The following is a 12,055-nucleotide window of genomic DNA, read 5'->3' on the forward strand; positions in this document are numbered from 1 at the left end:
TAGGGTTAAGGCAGATGGCATGGGTCCAAGTTATGGACGAAGATTTCCGCTGCAATGATACACTCAAGACTTGACCATAATGGTCCTACTTGTGTAATACGATATGTATGGATGTAAGACTCTTGTTATTCAGCTTCCGTGTGTTCAGTAAGCATTGATCTCTGGGATCACTGTACACGTGCATTCAGCGATCACGACTTATGAGTCGGGGTCCCCACAATGATGATGTGTGTCATAATAAATAGAATGGTGGAAAGTAGCATGGCAATATATCTCAGAATGGCTATGGAAATGCTATAATAGGTAGGTATGGTGGCTGTTTTGAGGAAGATATAAAGAGGTTTATGTGTGATAGAGCGTATCATATCACGGGGTTTGGATGCACCGGCGAAGTTTGCACCAACTCTCACTGTGAGAAAGGGCAATGCACAGTACCAAAGAAGCTAGCAATGATGGAAGGGTGAGAGTGCGTATAATCCATGGACTCAACATTAGTCATAAAGAACTCACATACTTATTGCAAAAATCTACAAGTCACCAAAAACCTCGGCACTACGCGCATGCTCCTAGGGGGATAGATTGGTAGGAAAAGACCATCGCTCGTCCCCGACCTCCACTCATGAGGACAATCAAATAACACCTCATGTTTCAAATTTGTTACATAACATTTACCATACGTGCATGCTACGGGACTTGCAAACTTCAACACAAGAATTTCTCAATTTCACAACTACTCAACTAGCACGACTTTGATATTATTACCTCCATATCTCAAAACAATCATCAAGCATCAAACTTCTCTTAGTATTCAATACTCTATATGAAAGTTTTTACTATTCTTGGATGCCTAGCATATTAGGATTATTTAAGCAAATTACCATGCTATTTAAAACACTCAAAATGATATAAGTGAAGCATGAGAGTTGATCTATTTCTATAATACCACCACCGTGCTCTAAAAAGATATAAGTGAAGCACTAGAGCAAACGACAAACTACTCCGAAAGATATAAGTGAAGATCAATGAGTGGTCGAATAATTATGCAACTATGTGAAGATTCTCTAACATTTAAGAATTTCAGATCTTGGGACTTTATTCGAACAGCAAGAAAAACAAAAGTAAATAAAATGACGCTACAAGCAAAACACATATCATGCGGAGAATAAAAATATAGCTCCAAGTAAAGTTACCAATGAACAAAGACGAAAGAGGGGATGCCTTCCGGGGCATCCCCAAGATTAGGCTTTTGGTTTTCCTTGAATATTACCTTTTGGTGCCTTGGTCATCCCCAATCTCAGGCTCTTGCCACTCCTTATTCCATAGTCCATCGAATCTTTACCCAAAACTTGAAAACTTCACAACACAAAACTTAACAGAAAACTCGTAAGCTCCGTTAGTATAAGAAAATAAATCACCACTTCAAAGTACTGTAATGAACTTATTCTTTATTTATATTATTGTTAATCCTACTGTATTCCAACTTATCTATGGTTTATAAACTATTTTTCTAGCCATAGATTCATCAAAATAAGCAAACAACAAACTGAAAACAGAATCTGTCAAAAACAGAACAGTCTGTAGTAATCTGGATCAAATGTATACTTATGGAATCCCAAAAATTCTAAAATAAATTGCTGGACCTGAGTAATTTATCTATTAATCATATTCAAAAACAATTAACTAAATATCACTTTCCAAATAAAAATGTCATCAATTCTCGTGAGCGCTAAAGTTTCTGTTTTTTACAGCATGATCGCAAAGACTTTCCCCAAGTCTTCCCAACGGTTCTACTTGGCAAAAACACTAATTAAAACATAAAAACTCAATAATAACAGAGGCTAGATAAATTATTTATTACTAAACTGGAGCAAAAAGTAAGGAACAAAAATAAAGTTGGGTTGCCTCCCAACAAGCGCTATCGTTTAACGCCGCTATCTAGGCATGATGATTTCAATGATGCTCACATAAAGGATAAGATTTGAAACATAAAGAGAGCATCATGAAGAATATGACTAGCACATTTAAGTCTAACCCACTTCCTATGCATAGGGATTTTGTGAGCAAACAACTTGTGGGAACAAGAATCAACTTGCATAGGAAGGTAAAACAAGCATAACTTCAAAACTTTAAGCACATAGAGAGGAAACTTGATATTATTGCAATTCCTACAAGCATATGTTCCTCCCTCATAATAATTTTCAGTAGCATCATGAATGAATTCAACAATATAACCAGCACCTAAAGGATTATTTTCATGATTTACAAGCATAGAAAATTTACTACTCTCCACACAAGCAAAATTCTTCTCATGAATAATAGTGGGAGCAAACTCAACAAAATAATTATCATGTGAGGCTTAATCCAATTGAAAACTAAAATCATGATGACAAGTTTCATGGATATCATTATTCTTTATAGCATAAAAGTCATCACAATAATCATCATAGATAGCAACTTTGTTCTCATAATCAATTGGAACCTCTTCCAGAATAGTGGATTCATCACAAAATAAAGTCATGACCTCTCCAAATCCACTTTCATAAATATAATCATCATAAATAGGAGGCATGCTTTCATCATAATAAATTTGCTCATCAAAACTTGGGGGACAAAAAATATCATCTTCATCAAACATTGCTTCCCCAAGCTTGTGGCTTTGCATATCATTAGCATCATGGATATTCAAGGAATTCATACTAACAACATTGCAATCATGCTAATCATTCAAAGATTTAGTGGCAAACATTTTAATGCATTCTTCTTCTAACACTTTGGCACAATTTTCCTTTCCATCATACTCACGAAAGATTTTAAAAAGATGAAGCGTATGAGGTAAACTCAATTCCATTTTTTTATAGTTTTCTTTTATAAAATAAACTAGTGATAAAACAATAAACAAAAAGATTCAATTGCAAGATCTAAAGATATACCTTCAAGCGCTAACCTCCCCGGCAACGGCGCCAAAAAAGAGCTTGATGTCTACTACACAACCTTCTTCTTGTAGACGTTGTTGGGCCTCCAAGTGCAGAGGTTTGTAGGACAGTAGCAAATTTTCCTCAAGTGGATGACCTAAGGTTTATCAATCCGTAGGAGGCCTAGGATGAAGATGGTCTCTCTCAAGCAACCCTGCAACCAAATAACAAAGAGTCTCTTGTGTCCCCAACACACCCATTACAATGGTAAATTGTATAGGTGCACTAGTTCGGCGAAGAGATGGTGATACAAGTGGTATATGGATAGTAGATAATGGTTTTTGTAATCTGAAATTATAAAAACGGCAAGGTAACTAATGATAAAAGTGAGCGTAAACAGTATTGCAATGCTAGGAAACAAGGCCTAGGGTTCATACTTTCACTAGTGCAAGTCCTCTCAACAATAATAACATAATTGGATCACATAACTATCCCTCAACATGCAACAAAGAGTCACTCCAAAGTCACTAATAGCGGAGAACGAACGAAGAGATTATGGTAGGGTACGAAACCACCTCAAAGTTATTCTTTCCAATCAATCCGTTGGGCTATTCCTATAGGTGTCACAAACAGCCCCAGAGTTCATACTAGAATAACACCTTAAGACAGAAATCAACCAAAACCCTAATGTCACCTAGATACTCCAACGTCACCTCAAGTATCCGTGGGTATGATTATACGATATGCATCACACAATCTCAGATTCATCTATTCAACCAACACATAGAACCTCCAAGAGTTCCCCAAAGTTTCTACTGAAGAATCACGACGAAAACGTGTGCCAACCCCTATGCATAGGTTCATGGGCGGAACCCGCAAGTTGATCACCAAAACATTCATCAAGTGAATCACATGATATCCCATTGTCACCACAGATACATACGGCAAGACATACATCAAGTGTTCTCAAATCTTTAAAGACTCAATCCTATAAGATAACTTCAAAGGGGAAACTCAATTCATTACAAGAGAGTAGAGGGGGGAGAAAACATCATAGGATCCAACTATAATAGCAAAGCTCGCGATACATCAAGATTGTATCACCTCAAGAACACGAGAGAGAGAGAGATCAAACACATAGCTACTGGTACATACCCTCAGCCCCGAGGGAGAACTACTCCCTCCTCGTCATGGAGAGCACCGGGATGATGAAGATGTCCACCGGAGAGGGATTTCCCCCTCCGGCAGGGTGCCGGAACGGGTCTAGATTGGTTTTCGGTGGCTACGGAGGTTTCTGGCGGCGGAACTCCCAATCTATTGTGCTCCCAGATAGTTTTAGGGTACATGGGCATATATGGGTGAAAGAGATACGTCAGGGGCCCACGAGGGTGGAGGGCGCGCCCTAGGGGGGTGGGCGCGCCCCCCTGCCTCGTGGCTCCCTCGTTCCTTTCCTGACGTGCACTCCAAGTTTTTCCGGTAGCTTTCCTTCCAAAAATAACTTCTCCAGTTGGTTTCATTCCATTTCGACTCCGTTTGATATTCCTTTTCTTCGAAACACTGAAATAGGCAAAAAAAAACAATTCTGGGTCGGGCCTCCGGTTAGTAGGTTAGTTCCAAAATAATATAGAAGTGGATAATAAAGCCCAATGTTGTCCAAAACAGTAGATAATATAGCATGGAGCAATCAAAAATTATAGATGCGTTGGAGACGTATCAGCATCCCCAAGCTTAATTCCCGCTTGTCCTCGAGTAGGTAAATGATAAAAACAGAATTTTTGATGCGGAGTGCTACTTGGAATAATTTCAATGTAATTCTTCTTTATTGTGGCATGAATATTCAGATCCGAAAGATTCAAGATAAAAGTTCATATTGACATAAAAATAATAATACTTCAAGCATACTAACAAAGCAATTATGTCTTCTCAAAATGACATGGCCAAAGAAAGTTCATCCCTACAAAATCATATAGTTTAGTCATGCTCCATTTTCGTCACACAAAAATGCTCTCATCATGCACAACCCTGATGACAAGCCAAGCAATTGTTTCATACTTTAGTAATCTCAAACCTATAAACTTTCACGCAATATATGAGAGCGCGCCATGGACATAGCACTATGGGTGGAATAGAATATAATGAGGGGGGTTATGTGGACAAGACAAAAAAGAAGAAAGTCTCACATCAACGAGGCTATTCAATGGGCTATGGAGATGCCCACCGATTGATGTTAATGCAAGGAGTAGGGATTGCCATGCAACGGATACACTAGAGCTATAAATGTATGAAAGCTCAACAAAAGAAACTAAGTGGGTGTGCATCCAACTTGCTTGCTCATGAAGACCTAGGGCACTTGAGGTGGCCCATTGTTGGAATATAAAAGCCAAGTTATATAATGAAAATTCCCAGTAGTATATGAAAGTGACAAAACAAAAGACTCTCTATCGTGAAGATTATGGTGCTACTTTGAAGCACAAGTGTGGCAAAGGATAGTAGCATTGTCCCTTCTCTCTTTTTCTCTCATTTTTTTTATTTTTTTGGGCCTTCTCTTTTTTATGGCCTTTCTCTTTTTTTGGGCCTTCTCTTTTTTATGGCCTTTCTATTCTTTTTTTTCTCTTTTTTTTATTCGTCACTTGGGACAATGCTCTAGAAAATGATGATCATCACACTTCTATTTATTTACAACTCAATGATTACAACTCGATACTAGAACAAAAGATGACTCTATATGAATGCCTCCGGCAGTGTACCGGGATATGCAATGACTCATGAGTGACATGTATGAAAGAATTATGAACGGTGGCTTTGCCACAAATACGATGTCAAGTACATGATCATGCAAAGTAATATGACAATGATGATGCGTGTCATAATAAACAGAACGGTGGAAAGTTGCATGGTAATATATCATGGAATGGCTATGGAAATGACATAATAGGTAGGTATGGTTGCTGTTTTGAGGAAGATATAAGGAGGTTTATTTGTGATAGAGCGTATCATATCACGGGGTTTGGATGCACCGGCGAAGTTTGCACCAACTCTCAATGTGAGAGAGGGCAATGCACTGTATCGAAGAGGCTAGCAATGATGGAAGGGTGAGAGTGCGTATAATCCATGGACTCAACATTAGTCATAAAAAATCACATACTTATTGCAAAAATCTACAAGTCATCAAAAACCTAGGCACTATGCGCATGCTCCTAGGGGGATAGATTGGTAGGAAAATACCATCGCTCGTCCCCGACCACCACTCATGAGGACAATCAAATAACACCTCATGTTTCAAACTTGTTACATAACGTTTACCATACGTGCATGCTATGGGACTTGCAAACTTCAACACAAGAATTTATCAATTTCACAACTACTCGACTAGCACGACTTTGATATTATTACCTCCATATCTCAAAACAATCATCAAGCATCAAACTTCTCTTAGTATTCAATACACTATATGAAAGTTTTTACTATTCTTGGATGCCTAGCATATTAGGATTATTTAAGCAATTTATCATTGACGGTGTCCTGGACTAGGGGGTACTCACCACGTCATCTCCCGATCTGTTAGATTGGGCTGAGGACCCCATGGCCGTATACTTATGGGCCAGTTCGGACAGCTGCCGCATACAAGGAAGATTTCACAAGACTTGACGATCAAGACAAGGACTCCTCCCCGCCGGCGTATTCAGCTAGGACTCTTGTTATCCTAGGCCTCTGGTGCATTATATAAACCAAGGACAGGCTAGTCGATAGATAATATACATACGATCATACCATAGGCTAGCCTCTAGGGTTTAGCCTCTCTGATCTCGTGGTAGATCTACTCTTGTACTACCCATATAATCAATATCAATCAAGCAGGACGTAGGGTTTTACCTCCATCAAGAGGGCCCGAACCTGGGTAAAACATCGTGTCCCCTGCCTCCTGTTACCATCTGGCCTAGATGCACAGTTCGGGACCCCCTACCCGAGATCCGCCGGTTTTGACACCGACATTGGTGCTTTCATTGAGAGTTCCGCTGTGTGATCGACAGAAGGATCGATGGCTCGCCTACAGATCAACTGCGACTTCAGCATCTTCGTCACCAGCTCGACTGGTGACCTTGGTTCGACCAAGAACTGCGCCCCGTGTTCGGATCACCATGTTCGGACGAGGGCCTTCGTCAAACATCAACTCCGATCTCTATCAAGATCATGGATCAATCATCCATGAAGCTCGGGGGCTCAACGTCAACATTGCCCTCAAGCGATCATGCTGTTTTTCTGGACAGCGAACTCGTATCTGCCGCCACCACCTCCTCGAGTATCGCTTTGACGATCTCTTTGGTGTAATTGTGCGGAATTGATTCTACAACAACTCTGGAAAATTTCGTCGAGTTCCGATGGAGGAATCTCTGGCAATCCACGATATACCGGAGCCCTGTCAAATCTGGACAGGAATCTGGATGAGTTTAGGGCGTGGTGTCCAGCTTCTAGCTCGGACGTCCTTTGGAAGATCCAACCGTTGATCGACTGCGGAATTCCTATATCTACCACCTCTCCAAATTTCAGCTCGATCCGACCGTCCAAACTCCGCGAACCTTTCGATTAGTGCATCACTTTTCGGATCTGTTTTCTGCGCGAAAACGAATCCGAGCCGAGTTCGTCTTTTTTATGAACGGGATCTCGGACATCCCTTTTGAAGGAAGTTTTGTATGGGGTATTGTGTTTTGTTTCCGAACACATCTCACTAACTTTAAGATCTTTTGAACATGATCTTCAACATCATGCTGGTGTCAAACCAGTCCGGCAATATTGCTCCACGGCTGCCGACCTGCGCTAGACACGTCGTCACTTTGTTGAGCCGAGCTCAACTTCTTTGGATCATCATCTCGGCAAGCCGAACAAGAGTCCGGCATCGCAAAGGATAAATCATCACCAACATCGCCGCCCCACAGATTACACGGAGCGGGCATACCGGCATCGCCGCACGGTCGCTTCATCAAGCCGACATCGACCACGTCACGACCTGCATCGGCAGGGCGCACTATTGCTTCTTCAAGCTGGTGTCCATTACGCCGACCTACTTCAACTCATCAGCCGACATCGAGGCTTCGACATCTCGGCTGGACCAGGGGCTTCGCCATCTCTTCATCAACCTACTCCGGACACTTCAGCGTCACTAGCCGACCAGCTCCATCACGTTAGTTGGGCCGAGGCCTTTGCCCCGGCGAGCCAACCTTTGCCAGCATTGCCATGCCGTCGTTTTATCATCCATCAGGCAATGGGTGTGCAGATCGAGTCCCAATTTTGGTAATCACCTTCCTTCGGATTGCTACGACAAATAAACCAGGTGCTATTAATCCCAATATTTTTTTGCTTGTCTGGGTTCATTTTTCCCAAGGAATTATTACTCTGGTTTGTCCATCATATGTACACAGGTCTATCAAATGGTGGCCGCATCAACGATAGTCGCATGGTGGTTCGGTCAGTTTCCGTACATAGTTCGGCGAACGCCGCATCCGGAGCTCGGACCGACCTGCGAATTCAGGCTTTGCCACACCTTTACCGTATCACGCCGACGCCCTGCACCGACATTGACTCTGGTGCCAGGCCATATTTCTTTTATTACTCACTTTGCATTAATTATTTATTATGCAACGATTTTTTTAACTATCATTATTACTATTATCTCCGGTTTGCAGTATTTTTGGTGCACAGGAAAATGATCCGGGGACTTCGGCGTCACTCTGCCGGTCTGCATTGACCATGTTATGTCACCACTTCGGCGTGTCGAGCTCTCCGCTCCGTCACCTTGGGACTGGCTTGGGGAATGGAACCTTCCCCCGCATCAAGCTCGGACCACGTCATCAATACCGGACACATTAACCAGCTAAGTCGCTTTCATGCTCAAAGCTTTAATTTCTAACTTGTGTTCGGTTCGACCAAGCATTATACTTTTTTGGAAAAAAGTTGCTTGTAAAAAATTTCCTTGTCCAAACTTTGTTTGTGACGCATAAATTCAAATACCCAATTCATTTGGGGGCTTCCTTCATGAAGCTTTTCCTCTTGCATATGATCATACTTGTACGGCTTCGTTCCTTGTTCGTGTATTACGCCACAATATGCACCATATTGAGTTAAGCGATTTGCAAGCTGGGTTGCCTCGCTCCTATGTTTACCCCTATGTTCCCGATTGTTTGGCTAGGGAGTAAAGGGAGCACCTCTGCGATTGTCATGATCGGGTCATCCGAGCCAGACCTCAAACTGGGTGAAACCGAAAGCTAGCGCTCTTATAGTTTTCAATGATGGTCGGCACACAATGGAACTCATGAGTACAAAAAATCTATTGCACAAGTCTCATAATAACAATGAGCACTGAAGAAAGGTATCGGTGGGGGTACTATTTTCTTCGAAGATGCTTCTTACACTTTGCAGTAATATAGCATAAGTTCCCTGAGCGCGCTTTGTTTGTTACAGCCTTATGGCCTGATTGCCTGGTTAATGGAAACACCGTCGATATTCTCGACAGATGGAGTACATAACACTTTTCGGTCCTTGACCGAAGAGGGAGAAGCCGACGGTCGGTTAAGACGCGTTTAAAGTTCGGTTGAACATAGATATGATATAAGTACTTCGGTACATGCAATCATTCTTTTACCCAAGTCACTTGGGGGCTCTTAAATTTATATTAGCCGTTTTATGATAAGTGTTCTTCTTCTTAGTCGTTGTAAAGTTTTATTATTATTATTATCTATCACTCCTTTTTTTGACACGAGTGTGTGGTCACTAGCCGGGGAGCCTAATTTCTCTCTCAAAGCCGCTAGATTTTAGTTTGCTAAACTGGCCTAATGAGAAGTACTCCGCCCTCGGGATAGGAGGTTGAAGCCGTAGGCTGACCCGCTTGAAGTCTTGAGATAGGATGTATCATGTTAAAGCAGGACAGAAGCACTTCTTTTGCTAAGGCCAATTTTCAGATTGGCACCGAACACTTGATCTTGTTCGGACGTCAAGTTTTTAATGACGTTTTTTGGTTTTCCAAGCTTATGGCACTTTTAAACTATTTGTGTGTTTTCAGCACAATTCTCGCAGTGCAACGCGGACACCTTTAGAGATTCGGCAAAAGCATTCTCGGATATTACTATATATGCATCGGTTTTGAATTGTGTCTTCGGTCAATAGTTGGGTTGCCCGGCTCCTGCGCTTGCCTCCTACATTCCGCTTTGTTCGGCTAGGTGTGCAAAGGGAGAACCACTGCGATTGTGCTTCCAGCTCACATGGTTAAGCACCTCAGTGGAGAAAGCCGAAAACCGACTGTCACAATAAGCGTAAACTAGTCAGCGATCCGATGACGGTGTTAAATGACAGGCCATTCATAACAATGGCCGAAGTGTTTACGGCTTGACCTCGACTGACGCTGAACACTACCGGGGGCTATTAACTGGCCTCCCAAACTAAATCCTCGATATTTTGCTCTTACATTGGAGCTGAGGTTTCATGATCATGCTTAGCATGACAACCCAAAGAAAGGAACCGATAGCGGGACTATTTTCTATGGAAGACATTTCATCTGTTAAACAATAATATAACATATCTCTCTGCGTACCTTTGTTTATAAAACCGTATGGCCAGATTGCCTTGTTTGTCGTAAATCTTTGCCCTCATAAAGGCTCTATAAAGTAGGACAAACACTCCTCGGCTACTAGCTAAGGAGGTGGAAGCTGATGGTTGGTGAACAAAGTTTTGTACAATGCGGATCCGAGCATTAATGATGTAAAGTACTTGGATACATACAGTCATTACACACAATTTGTGATTTTACTATGGATATCGATCCTTAATTCGGCCACCCGTGCCCGCATTAAGGCTCGGGGGCTACTGGGCTTCGGGCTTATTATTTACAAATATTAAAGGGGCACATCGATCCCCTGATCTGGTGTTGCCACCCAACCAGCTTCTCGGGGGCTACTGCATTGCCTATCTAATGCAGAAAATTTTTAAGTGCAACACAGTTTCCGAGGAGATTATGATCCTCAGGTTGGTCGGCCGCACCCAACCTGAGTCTCGAGGACTAAGCATGCCGCTTTTTGTGTCCCGAAGTATTCTGCCGAGCTAGGACTTGATCCTTAGGCCGATTTTGTAAATCAACCTGAGTCTCAGCGGCTACTAGGATCAGCAGTCTTACGTCATCCTTCAAGTGCATCTCGGGTTTTAAACCGATGCACACCTTGAGGGCTACTGGCTATATATCTCGGCAGAGAATAAATTGCACCAGTCAGAAATATTGACAAAAAATCGGCCCACAGTCGAGGTGGTGCACCACCTCGGAAGCAGTTCGGCATAAAGCTCGGGCGCTAGTGGCTGGCTCCATAGGGGGCATTTCCAGCATTAAGCTCAGCTAAACTCCTTTAACTTTTTTGAACCAAGGTGATATGACACCTCAGATATATTCCGGCGTTGGAGCCCAGATACAGTCCGGTGTTGGAGTTTGGACATAGTCCGGCGTTGGAGCTCAGATACATTCCGGTGTTGGAGCTCGAAAAGCGGTCCGGCGTTGGTGCTTGGCTGCAAAAGATACCTCGAATGTAGTCCGATGTTGGAGCTCGGACGCAAGAGGGCACTGCCTCCCGGGAACAACTTCAAACCCGAGGTGTGGCATAAAAATAACAAGGCATTGATAAAGGCCGGAAACATAAAGGGGCTCCTCGGATACCCGACGTGTAAACCCGTCGAATGCATTTCAGCAATCCTCAAGATCGAAGATGAGAAGATTTGTTGAACCAGTTTTCAAGACCAAAGACCGAAGAAGAAGAACAGTTCGGAAGAATCGAGGAGCGTCCCTAACTTGAAGACCGGTTCAGGGGGCTACTGACGGTGTCCTGGACTAGGGGGTACTCACCACGTCATCTCCCAATCTGTTAGATTGGGCCGAGGACCCGATGGTCGTATACTTATGGGCCAGTTCGGACAGCTGCCGCATACAAGGAAGATTCCACAAGACTTGGCGATCAAGACAAGGACTCCTCCCCACCGGCGTATTCGGCTAGGACTCTTGTTATCCTAGGCCTCTGGTGCATTATATAAACCGAGGCCAGGCTAGTCGATAGATAATATACATACGATCATACCATAGGATAGCCTCTAGGGTTTAGCCTCTCTGATCTCGT

Source organism: Triticum aestivum, chromosome 6A (assembly GCF_018294505.1).
Source record: "Triticum aestivum cultivar Chinese Spring chromosome 6A, IWGSC CS RefSeq v2.1, whole genome shotgun sequence".
Classification (NCBI taxonomy): Eukaryota; Viridiplantae; Streptophyta; class Magnoliopsida; order Poales; family Poaceae; genus Triticum; species Triticum aestivum.